Source organism: Electrophorus electricus, chromosome 5, assembly GCF_041902795.1.
Source record: "Electrophorus electricus isolate QZ-2024a chromosome 5, ASM4190279v1, whole genome shotgun sequence".
Classification (NCBI taxonomy): Eukaryota; Metazoa; Chordata; class Actinopteri; order Gymnotiformes; family Gymnotidae; genus Electrophorus; species Electrophorus electricus.
In genome coordinates, this window is record NC_137501.1 from 13,660,163 (window position 1) to 13,673,143 (window position 12,981).

General features: G+C 40.6%; 1 long non-coding RNA gene across 1 annotated transcript; it reads right to left on the reverse strand.

Annotated features, from left to right (window-relative positions):
• Positions 1-825: 825 nt before the first annotated feature.
• Positions 826-2,879, reverse strand: LOC145658003 (uncharacterized). The gene is made up of 3 exons (XR_014123928.1): positions 2,400-2,879; positions 1,604-1,682; positions 826-1,067 (listed from the first exon to the last, which is right to left on the reverse strand). It is a non-coding gene; the product is annotated as an uncharacterized LOC145658003 (long non-coding RNA).
• Positions 2,880-12,981: the final 10,102 nt, after the last annotated feature.

Genomic DNA, 12,981 nt, shown 5'->3' on the forward strand with positions numbered 1-12,981 from the left:
TCTCCTGGTTCTGTTCCATGTCCTTCCTTGCCTGTTCCTGCTCTGGTTTTGATTTCTGATCCCGTGTCTTCTCCTCCCTGTTCCATTCCTGTGTCCTCTTCTCTTCCTGTTTCTGGGCTCCTGTCTCGGTTCCGTTTGTCTCTGCCCCTGGATCAGCCTCTTCTCCTGCTCCAGTGCCTCCTCTGCTCCTCCTCAGGTCTCCCTGTGTCATACTCCTGTACCTGCTCCTTCACCATTATGCTTGAAATCCATCATTACTATCATTTGATAGCTCATGATCTATCAGCTTGCTACATAAGTACTATCTTACTCAGCTAATGTTAGCTTGCTTGCTAGCTAGCTAGCCTAGGGGTTATTGCCATCAAAGAAAGACTAAAGATGACTAGCAGGATGAATATTGTTACATTTATTTTAAGGTAAAACAAATTCATATTCAAGCCAAAATTACTAATCACACATAGTGAAACATGCCAAAGTTTTAGCAACCTTAGCTTGTTTCCATCAGAATAATTCAGACAACCATTCCAGGAGAATAGTTAGTCAACTAGAAGTGTGGAGTTGGACACCCAGATGTTTCTTTTTTCTTTACAGTTTCCTCAGTTTGGTGAGGAGCGAAGAAAAGGCAGAATGCAAATGACGTCAGAAAAAGAAGGTTCTACATTATGACAACAATTGTTACAGTTTTACAGAGTCTAAACAATGAACACTATTTGCCTTATAGGACCTTTGTTCATAAAATGGTTAAATATCATTTTTGTTGTTATAGTCCCAAACATAACCCCAAAAGACACATCAAATGAACAAATGAATCTACTTGAAATGGCATTTTTACCATTAAATGTAAATGTGATTTTGGCATTAATTGAATTTGTTTTTTTTTTTAAGTTTAAATATTTAATCACTTTGGTGATTTGACAGTATGAACTCCAGTACATCTACACTGTACCAGTTCGGACCTCAGAATACATACTAAAATCAGTGCTGTCCACTGTCTTCTTCTTCTTGGGGTGTTTCTGATCTCTGCTCCTGAAGTACATTGAGGTGTAACAAACCTCAACTTCTCCAGCCTGCAGTGGTTTTAAACAAATTAAGCAGTTTAAGAACTGGTCCTATAACACTGTAAAGGTTTCATGTATATTACCATTAGATGTCTTTCTACGATCAATATGAAATGATCATCAGACCAAAACATTACAAACATTACAAACATTACAAATACTTGTGTATGTATCATTTTAATGGTCTTTTGCTGCTAGATTTTGTATATAGTCTTTAAATGGTCTATTTTTTGTTGGTCTTGTGGATTAATGTGTGCATGCGTGCGTTTGTATATGTGCACATACACAGTGACACAGTACTTTGTAATTTTTTTACTTCTCTGAGTTTCATTTATGTCACACTCTCCCTGATGAACTTCCTGTACAACTGTCAGTAAAAATAAATCAGAAATACAGGTTCGGTACCTCAGAAAGAATAAAAAAAACAAAACAGAAATCTTCTCAAGAAATAAGATAGTTGTAAAGTTAATGAAGTTAGACTTCGTATATTAAATTTAGACACATAACGCCAACATAATGTTGATATTAATAGTCATGACTCCTACCCTTTAGTCTGGTACTTGTGTTCTTTAGCTCCACTCAGGCCTCGCTCCTGCTCCGCCCAATCGCCCAGGCGAATTGGGTCTGAAATCAAAGAGGAAAAAAAAACATCTCTTTGCTTTCTCCATCACTTTACTCCGACCGAAGCCAATGGGATGACTTTTTACGGCTCTCCAGCACACAGTCATGAGTCAGCGGAGATCAAACACACACAAGAGGAGAGCCCCCCCCCCCCCCACGTCCCAATACACACACACACCCCAGGGCCCATGCAAAGAGTCACATAAACAAGAGCGTTACTTTTTCAAAGTAATTTTTAAAAGACAACCAGTGAAATAATGCAGAAGCACTCCTGGGTAAATATAAAAGAGATGTGCTTTCGTCATTCTGCCTTCCACATATGCGCCACAATCTGTACTCACATGTGTTAAAATGCTTCCACGCATGTGGGAATTAATTCCTCCTGAACCAGTCCAGTTTTTTATTTAGTTCACTAGCCTCTATTTCTTATTTGTACTACAAAACATTTTAGAAAGGACAGGAAACTGCAAAATACTTCAGTTACTATTTACATGTTTGAGTTTTGAATATTGTGTGCTGCACACACACACACAGTTTATAAAGAAATCCTCCCAAGGACAATATAGGTGCATAGACTCACACAACTTTAAGGTTTTCACAGAATTTAATTGGAAAGTACTATGTGCATGTATGTGTGTGCATGTATGTGTGCATGTGTGTGTGTGTGTGTATGTGTGTGTGTGTATGCGTGTGTGTAACTACACTATCCCATGTCCCTACTTTAGAGTCCTCCATGCTGGGCGGGGTCAGATGGGCATGTGGATTGCGCAGGTAACCATCTCTATACGGCTCGTCCGGGAAGTGAAACGCATTGGCGCTCCGGAAACATGGCCTGTCGCTAGGCAACCCATACTTCTTGTGCAGCGCTTGAGTAAAAAACACAGAGAATTCCGATGAGCACCAAAGCTGCAGGGAGCAAACGTATAAGCTACTGTAAGGGAGGAGGTGTGAAAAGAGGGCAGAGCCAGCTCAGGAAACTCATCACTGGATGTGGCTTTCATAGCAACACAGTGGTCTGCCATGATTGGTCTAAAGCTGTTTCCGGATATCCGGCTTTTCCAGGCGTGTGTGAGCCGGATCCCGGAATGACTGTAGAGATTTATGGCTCTTTGACACTCCCTTTTAATAATAAAAAAATGTGTCTTTTCATGTATACATTAGTCATGATGACAACGAGAGCATCTGTGTGTGTGTATTGCCTCTCTTTCGGACAGCAGCTGGCTTTCTGCCACTCCGGCCGGGTAGACGACAGTGATGAGGTTGCCGGGCATCGGCAGCGGGAAGTGGAAGGCCTGAGGCGCCAGCAGAGAGGAGCCCTTCCTGTGCCTCAGCACGGCGTCCTCCATGTCCAACAGCTGTCTGCGCAGCGCCCCCACCAGGCCCCGGCATACACTGCGGGCAAGCGCAAAACAAAAGTGTCCTAGTAGGATGTCACACCACTGCACACTTTGGTGGTTTACCAGTTCAAACGCTTTTTCGGGCTTTCCAGACAATGTGTTGGGACCACGACTGGGGACCAATGCTTTGCAGTGAAGCCTACAAGCATTGGTGCAAGTTTGCGTCGGAAAGTGCTGGGGACAAGAACACGGACCGGGTGTGGCATTCAATTCAGCTTCCCATTAAATTTGTGTTCTCTTTAAGAAATCAGCGCTGGGACTAAAAGGAAGAGGTTCATGAAAGGATTTATGGCTGAGGTTGCTGGCAAAAGTATCAGAACTATAAAATATTAAAATATTTTTGTAGTATGGTTTTCTACCTTGATATAACTGGAAAAGGCTGAAGCTCATGAGAGCAGTTTCTCAATCACACTGTATTAAATCCAGTCGCCCAAGCACAGTCGCTGTAGAGAGTGACACTGTCTCCTCGTCTGAGTCTCCTCTCCACTTCTGCTACATCAATCCTCTCCTGACTAGAGATCATAACATCTGCAAGATGTCTGACTTTAGCTCGGACAACAGATACACAGATCTGACATGTCTAAGCAGGAAGACCTTGTGTAGACGTAAAGCCAAACAACTTCCCAGCATGTTAAAGTAAAGCATGCCATCATAGAAAAAGATCAAATCATTTACTTACACACAAGAGTGAAGAGAATCAATTTTGATCTCTGCATCTCAGAGGCTGGTGCTGAGTGGCTAATGGTCTTGAGGGTATTTGATGCGCATGTGTGCTCTGAAATCTGATTGGTCCACGTCATTTCTAATTTTGATCATGTCTTACACCACAGTGAGTTCTTCATATCTTCTCCATACATGTCACCAATGAGAGACATGCAGTCTGACCACATGGTTCCTGATTACACTAAAGATGGTGTTGTTCAATACAGACAGCTATTGACTGGGTAAGTCTATTTCTCAGGTTTTAACTTTGGGTCCAGTTAACTGGGTGAGAACGTTACCTCTGCATTATAAACACTAAACAAGTACAACTAAAGTTATGCACAAACGTCCTCTTAAATGGAGATCAAGTATTTAGTTTAAAGTAATTTCTTGACCACTCTGGATGTTAATCCGGACAAATACAGTACCACTGAAATAGTAGAATTACAAAACAATACTTGAGTCACAGACATAGATGTGAGACTGTTGTAGGTGATATATGAATACAAATATTTGTATTTGTATACAAAACCAGTGTCAGCTGACTGCAGAGAGCTGATTGGTGAATACAATTATTATAATTACAGTATGTCTTGTGTCAGTGGAGGTTTGAGGTAGTTAGACCGTAGTACTAGACTTATAAAGTAAATAATAGGCTGATCCTGGTTCAGTGTGATTTATTTAAGGAGGTCTGGCAATACTAAAGAAAGTACATCATAGAGGATGTACAACAGATCTAAGATCGGTGATTAAAGGCTGCCTGCTGCACAGTTTCTTTTATCACACTATAGTGGTGCATGAAAGAGAGAAACCACAAGCGTTTCCATTACAATCTAGAGCAAAGAGTGTGTGGGATTTTAAAAGCTGATATCTGTTTGTAAAGTCTCCTTGATTTTTGATAAAGGTGCTATAATATAAATGTAACTAATAATAATGATAATAATAATAAATAATAATAATGGATTCCTGGGCAGTCTCTGTCTGTGACAAAGTGCTCCATTACTCACTGTATCACACATGAGATTTGATGTTCACTCATCTGTAGCAGGATGTATGCACAACCACCTGGGCTACATGACCTTTTACCTGAGCTAATAGGATCAGTCCTGTCTCAGCAATTATTTAAATGCTATTTACTCACAAGCACTAGTTTATGTTTTAAACAGATTCTGGGTCAGTTTTCCAATTTTACAAGGCCTGAAAGATACATATACCTCATGTAAAGCAGAGCTGAGATCAGTGAATAAAGTGTTTGAAGACTAAAGTGATTAAAGTGTGCAGTGCTCTGGAAGTGGCCTGTGCTGCAAGGTCTCATTGTGGGTTTCCTGTTTCTTGTTTTTTTGCAGTCTTGCAGGTTTGGGGCAGGGCAGAAGTGTGAGTTCTCCTTTTCTTTGATCTAGTTACAAACACCCAAGTCTGAGGGCACAGTAGTCCTCACTGACTGACACACATTAGCTTGGGGTCCTGTAGACTTATATAGTGTTGTGTTTGAACTACATCAAAGTGACATAAAATTGCCCTGCAAAGTCCACACACACACACACACACACACACACACACACACACACACACACACACACACACACACACACACACACACACTTGTGTTTGTTCACCTGTGTGAATTACCTGTGATGGTAAGGGAAAGAGGTTCACTCTCAGAAGAGATGTTTCTGATGTAATTTACAAAATTCCATCCCTCCTCTACAAGGAACAATTCACTTTCAAAGATCATTTGTGTCTCACTGTAGTTTCCATGCTGATAATCATCTGCAGTAGGAAAGAGGAAGGAGGCTGAGTGATTGACAGCTGTCTGGGCATAGCTCTGATTGGTCCAGGAGAGTGTGAGGTGGAAGGAGCCTCCTGGGTACTGCGGCTGAGTGGAGCAGGTGATGGTGAAGCTGTGGCCCCTGAACATCTCTGGCCCCTGGAGACCCCTGGATGGTCTTATGGGGGCAGAGAAGGATATGGTGGGCTGCACCAGGCGCTCTGTTACAATACATAAAGATTACCTTAGTATGAAAAGAGTGTGCAGTAAGAGTGCAGAGAGAAAACTAGAATGCATTTCAAGTGTAATTCCTACATAGAGAACCTTCACATGAAGTACCTTCGGTCCAGCCACACTGTAACCCAGAGTCGTGCTGCAAAAATATCAAGTTTCATTTGTTGAATAACCTGAACAGATCATTCCAGCAAGAACTTGGACAAATGCAATGGTCTTGATCACTCAAATCCCAAAACCCCACCCATGCTGATCTCCACCCTGGTGCAGGCATGTAGCTGTGACAGCAGAACCAAACTTTAGCTGTCTGCATGCCACAGCTGGCTCTTGCCAGGACCAGCGGTCCGAGGCCGCTTTCTTCCATTGGCTACTAAAGTACATCTCCACTATAGCAGCACAGTGATTGGTTTCACTCAGTCTCATCATCAGGACCTGAAGAGAGAGAACAGAACCACTCGTTGCATTTGCTACCAATCCCAGAGGAAAAGCTGACACCTCATTGCAAAAGCCTTTAAAATGGAATTCTAAAAATCTTTTTTTTATGTTGACGTTTTCCTTCTTTAATGCCTCTTTTATGTCTTTATTGAACGTGTGGCACATGTTCTTCAGGATTGGTGGGTACAGGTGCAAAAACAACAAAGAAAGACTGGGAAAGAGGAACTGTAAGGAAAATGAGCGGATGATAAAAGAGTGGAAATGGTATAACATGGGAATTCCGGTAGGGACGATGATGATGATGATGATGATGACGACCTTTGTGTGGTGTGATCTTTAACATGAGTGGGAAAGTCTACGTGTTGAATGAGACGGAAATCATCGAGGAGTGAAATAAAGTCATTTGCGAGCTTCCAGACTGGGATGTTGACATGAATGTTAGTCCAACTCCAAGCAGGGGGAAATTGAAGCAGCAAACGTGAACACAAATTATGAGTTTATATAAACATAAATGACAGAAATGATGAGTTTTGGATGATTGTAGAGTAACAATGCAGTTAGATTAAAGGGTAATTTAAGAGTGAGATATCAAAACGATACTGATATAAGGCTGTCCTCTGTGATAATTTTGTTAATTTTTGATAGTTAATTTTGTTGTTGAAAATAACTGCTAGGCTACCACCTCTAAGAGAATGAGGTTTGGAAATAAAATTGAAGTTTGATTGATTCAAGAAGGATGAGCAAGTCGACAGTATTATCTATTCATGCAATAAATATTTGTTAGAAAGTATTCAACATTGCATGAGAAGCAGAGGCTTAATTTACACTGGGGACACTTTGGACATATCCCCATCACTTTCTGAAAAGACTGATTTTGTACCCACTACCTTTTGAAAGTGTATTCAAAAATATTTTAAAATAGTTTAGATAACATTTAATAAACTTGTTTTCATCATTAAAACAAAATGTATTATGTTCCTAATGACATAACCAGAAAACATTCATACTTGTATTTTATGGTCAAACAATGTTGACATAATAAGTGCGGCACAACGGACAGTTTTGAAACTAAAATTATTTTTAATAAAGATTTTTAGAAAAATATATAATCGTACTACAAATAAAGGCCATAAAACCTTTTGTGAAGTTTGTACTTTTAATCCCAGCACTGTTTTCTTTCCAGTGAACGCGCGTACCCGAGGACTTGATTTCTTAAAGGGAATGCAAATTTGAGGGGCAGCTGAACTGAATACAGCATCCGGTCCAAATTCTTGACATTAGAGACAGAGTAAAGGACAGATCTAAGTTGTGACGGACAAGTTGTGTGTTGAGGCTGTAGCGCACAGCTTCCTCCACCTCTGTGTGCTGAGATGGCGTAATGTCTGAAACACTTGATTCTTGCCCATCACAGCTGACATCAATTCTAGTTTCTTCCTTCTTCAACTCGAGTACATCAGTGAGATTTACTGCATCTCCACACTCGAGCTCTCTACATACCACCATAGCATCACTGAAGTCAGAGTTGGAACTGTACACTCTACGCTATTTTCCACCGTAAAAGACCACGTGGCCTCAAACAGGGAAAAAACCCCCACACCTATTGTAATGAAACAGACCCAGACACAGCGGTACCCATGAGCAGGGCAATCTCTACTGAAGAACCAGGCAACAAATCAGACGTCAGCCAAGCCAGGACAAAAACTTCAAAGTTTGACAGAGACAGGTGACAGCACTGAAGGGCAAAGCAGAGATCCAAACTAGACGGCAAAAGCAATAGTTCCAGAGAACAGCTGTTACCAGAGAAGAGCTTGGTGTGCACACTGAGAGTATTGTCAATACTTCACATTGATACTGCGGTTCATGCCGATGAGGAGCAGAGGTGTGTGATTAGTAACTATGGTGACAATTCTGGGGATGGTGGCCAGCTGTGTGTATCGCAGCTTCAACCCTCAAACCTATCATTGTTATATAATGAATATATACTAAAGACAGGAAAACAATGTAGCATCACATCACATCTACAATTAACATGAAATTCTAATACATTAAATTATATTAATTTAAAATAAGTATACATAATAATAATAATAATAATAATAATAATAACAATAATAACAATAATGTTCCACAATATTTAACGGTTTAAAGTCTTGGTATTCCTACAGTTCCTCTACACCATCCATTTATCCTATCAGAATGTTTTACATGCAAAAACACATTTCAGAACACACAAAGGTCTGCTTCATTCAAAAATAAAATAAAAAAACTGCTGTTCTTTTACATGACATATTAAACAATTACATATTATGATGTTTTTTGCTTTAGTTTAGTGTCTTATGCTCTGCTGTGCATGTTGTGGGTTTTGTGTGTGTTCTGTTCAAGTTCTGATGGTCAGAAAGTCGAGGTATGTTTAAAACGTAAAGATATCAGAGCAGTTTCCTGTCTTATTCCATTCCAAACTATTACAAATTCCAAAAGATTTCCTGGGAGGACAAGTGCCAAAGATCATAGTTTGCTGTAGGAGTGGGAGTTCCACATCCAAGTTAAACCCAGTCCATTGAGCCCTGCTGTCTGAGTCCTACCTGCAGTGGAGCAGCTGAGCATCAGAATTACAGCAGTTATGACTGTCCACCGTCCTCTACCAGCTGAGTGTCAGAATTACAGCAGTTATCATGACTGTCCACCGTCCTCTACCAGCTGAGTGTCAGATCTCAGCAGTTATTATGACTGTCCACCGTCCTCTACCAGCTGAGTGTCAGATCTCAGCAGTTATTATGACTGTCCACCGTCCTCTACCAGCTGAGTGTCAGATCTCAGCAGTTATTATGACTGTCCACTGTCCTCTACCAGCTGAGTATCAGATCACGGCAGTTATCATGACTGTCCACCGTCCTCTACCAGCTGTACTCTGAGATAATTATTCTCTGCCGCTATACGAGACAAGACAGTGTGTGTTTCTGTGCATGTGCACAGAATGTGCATATGTGTTTGTGTGTGTGTGTTTTCTGCAAGATGCAGTCACTATTTGATCTTACACACTGCAGAAATGAGGTGAGATCTAATATGATGGAGGAGCATCAAGTTTGGAAACAGGTGTAAACTTAGCATGCAGCACATACACGCACACACATATGCACACACACATCCATGCATACACTCAATCTTGCATTTGTCAGTTTATAGAGAAATCGTAATAAAAAAAGAAACAAGGAAAATTCTTAGTCACAATATTTTGTTACAGTGAGATATGATAAGATTGACTAACTCACTCCTTATGCTTCATCATGGCCTTGATCCTGTATTCACAAAGGAAAACCTCTCACGACCAGTATATAAAAATATCCGATATATAAAAATAATATTCGGAATTAAGGCTTTAAAGATGACCGGAATACTGAGAAGCAGGTACCTAAATTTAGTCTTTTTGTTTATCCAATTGTTTAAAAACAATTTTAGAACAGATACATTTCACACACAGTCAGTCTCTATCAGCTCAAATAGTTATAATATTATAACTCAAATCGATATGTGTTGCCACCAAGATGTAATATTAACTTGCTTTCTGGCCTCTTGGATTTCTCTCATATCTGAGGTTCTTTACTCTGATAGTAGACATGTTTCCTGTGTGCGTGAGAAACTCTCCACTCATGTTAATTATGAAGAAAGTAGAGGATTTGATGATGATGATGATGATGACGATGATGACGGTGAAGAGGATAGAGCATGAGCTCTTAGGGATGGACCTGGTCAGAACTGAGCTGGGATCAGAGCGAGATCTTAGCAGTCTCCAATAAAATATAGACAAATGTAGTAAAACAAATGTTATCTAAGATGGGGCCTCAGCACTGGATTATTGAACTAAATGTTGAATGCACTGCATTTCTTTCTTCTACCAGCAGGGGCGCTGAACAAACATTAGAATTTTACTCTGTGAAAAGGGCTTAATGGCCCCAGGGGGCAGTAGAGAGATTTGGGAGACAAATGCAGTGATAGGCTGGATGTATTGCATTCTTTTTAAATTTATTTGGCCATGCCGTTTAAATTGAATCACTGTAAAAAAAAAAAAAATAGTAACACTGGAAAAATACAGAAAAACTTGTAAAATGGCAAATATTTTTTTAAACAAAATTTTTCTCACAAAAATACCCTGTTTTATATGTGATTGAGTTATGAAGAAGTGCTTGAGTTGTTTGGTAGAGCTGTGTGTTGTGTTGTGTGTTACTAAAAAACCCCACAATAGAACTGCATCATTAGATGTTGTCAGACTACCTCATAGTCACTGTGGTCACAACCCTTATTCTTCACATTATGTTCATCACTCTTCCACCTCAACATAAAAAACGTTGTCAAAGACAAAGTTGTTTTAGAAAAACCTTCATTTTAAAACAGGGATGCAGCACAATTTAACAACAAAAATAAAATTAAAAAATTACAAGTTCCAAATAAAACAAAAATACAAAAAAAACCCAATAAAAATGAAAGAAATCTACAATGAATCAGAATAACACTAATGTTTGCACTATAATCTGGGAGACAAACCAAATGGTGGATGCATGAGAGTTTGGACAAAGTAGACCAGACTCACAGAGAATCTTTTAATAACTATTGCCACCATGTGGAAATACCAGAGAAAACCACAGTCACGCAGTCACAGACATGCCTGTGTTTGGGTAACCTTCACCAAGAGATCAGGGGAATCCCATTAAAAGGTAAAACATTTCCATTACTTCATAATGCAGAACTGCTCTGCTGTGGGAATGAATGTGACAATACCGGAAATTAGATGGTATCAGACGTTTCAACTAAGCAGCTGGAGAAAACTGAGCACAGCATAAAAATGTGAAATACAAATATTACAAATGAAGCCAAATTGCTCAGTCCAAACGAAATCCTGATTATGTAATGACCCAGTCAGTCTGGAAAGTTATATCACTAGATTAAAAATACCATCCAAACCCAGAGCTCTCCATGGGTTTTGTGTGTGTGTGTGTGTGTGTGTGTGTGTGTGTGTGTGTGTACATATCACATGTTGAATGTGTGTGTGCCCATTACATTATTATGTAAGAGATTTTCACACTTCTGTGGCACTTAAAAAAGGACAGAGTACAGCTGGTAGAGGATGATGGACAGTCATGATAACTGCTGTGATCTGACACTCAGCTGGTAGAGGACGGTGGACAGTCATGATAACTGCTGTAATTCTGATACTCATCTGGTAGAGGACGGTGGACAGTCATGATAACTGCTGTAATTCTGACACTCAGCTGGTAGAGGACGGTGGACAGTCATGATAACTGCTGTAATTCTGATACTCAGCTGGTAGAGGACGGTGGACAGTCATGATAACTGCTGTGATCTGACACTCAGCTGGTAGAGGACGGTGGACAGTCATGATAACTGCTGTAATTTTGATACTCAGCTGGTAGAGGACGGTGGACAGTCATGATAACTGCTGTAATTCTGATACTCAGCTGGTAGAGGACAGTGGACAGTCATGATAACTGCTGTAATTCTGTCACTCATCTGGTAGAAGACGGTGGACAGTCATGATAACTGCTGAGATCTGACACTCAGCTGCTCCACTGCAGGTAGGACTCAGACAGATGGCCTGGGCTTAATTTAAGAGGAGGAACTCCCACTCCTACAGCACACTGGGGCAGGGATGTAATGGTAAAGGGAGAGTTAAATGTTACTGCATTCTCTAGCTGATATGATGTACAGTATGCAGAAACATTGTAAAGAGGCTTGGATAATAGCAGTTCAAATGATAGAGAGTACAATTTTTTTTTTGGTCATGTGGTCATCCAGGGTTACTTTGTGACAACTGTATAGTGGTTGTGAAGTAGAAGTGTAGGAATCAATCCAGGGCCTACGTAAGCTGCAAAGGTCCAAAAAGGTTCACAGTTTGTGAACACAGTTTGTGTGTGTGTAGCAGGACGTGACATTGGAGCAGCAGCAGGGCTTCTAGCAGGCAAAATTCCCCTAGAGCCCTGACAAACACAGGGACCTAAATTCTGCACTCCAGCAGAGAGATTTTTCAGTTAGCTATTTAGTAGTCAGTGGTGAGCAGCTGCATACCACTGTGAACCAGAGAACCACACTCATCCTCATCTGCAGAACAGAATGAATCATAAGATCAGACTGTTTCAGAGAGGAGATACAGGAGTCAGCATTATACTGGGGTTACGGGTATTCACTCAGTGTATCACTATGCTACATGCAGCATTCTGGTGAAGGCTGTGGGTACTGGAGAATCTAAATCACTCAATATCTTAGACACACCCACACACACCCACACACACCCACCTACACACACACACACACACACACACACACACACAAGCAGCACAAGCAGCATTCTGGTGAAGGCTGTGGGTACTGGAGAATCTAAATTACTCAACATCTTAGACACGCCCCCCCCCCCCCCCCCCCACACATGCAGCACAAGCAGCATTCAGGTGTTGGCTGTGGGTACTGTGGGAGAATGTACACACACACACACACACACACACACACACACACACACACACACACAAATGTGAGACAAATGTGAGACATTTTCTCATTTTGCTTGATTTATTAAAACTGAAAGAAATCTTTACAATGAATCAGAGTAACACTTATTTATGCACAATAATCTGGGACACAAACCAAATGGTGGAAGCATGAGAGTTTGGACAAACTCATCTTCCTGGTTTAGTGCCATCCAGCGTGTTATATATTGTTTCTGGTCAAACTGTGCTTTGGTTAGTTGCTGGACCGGCTA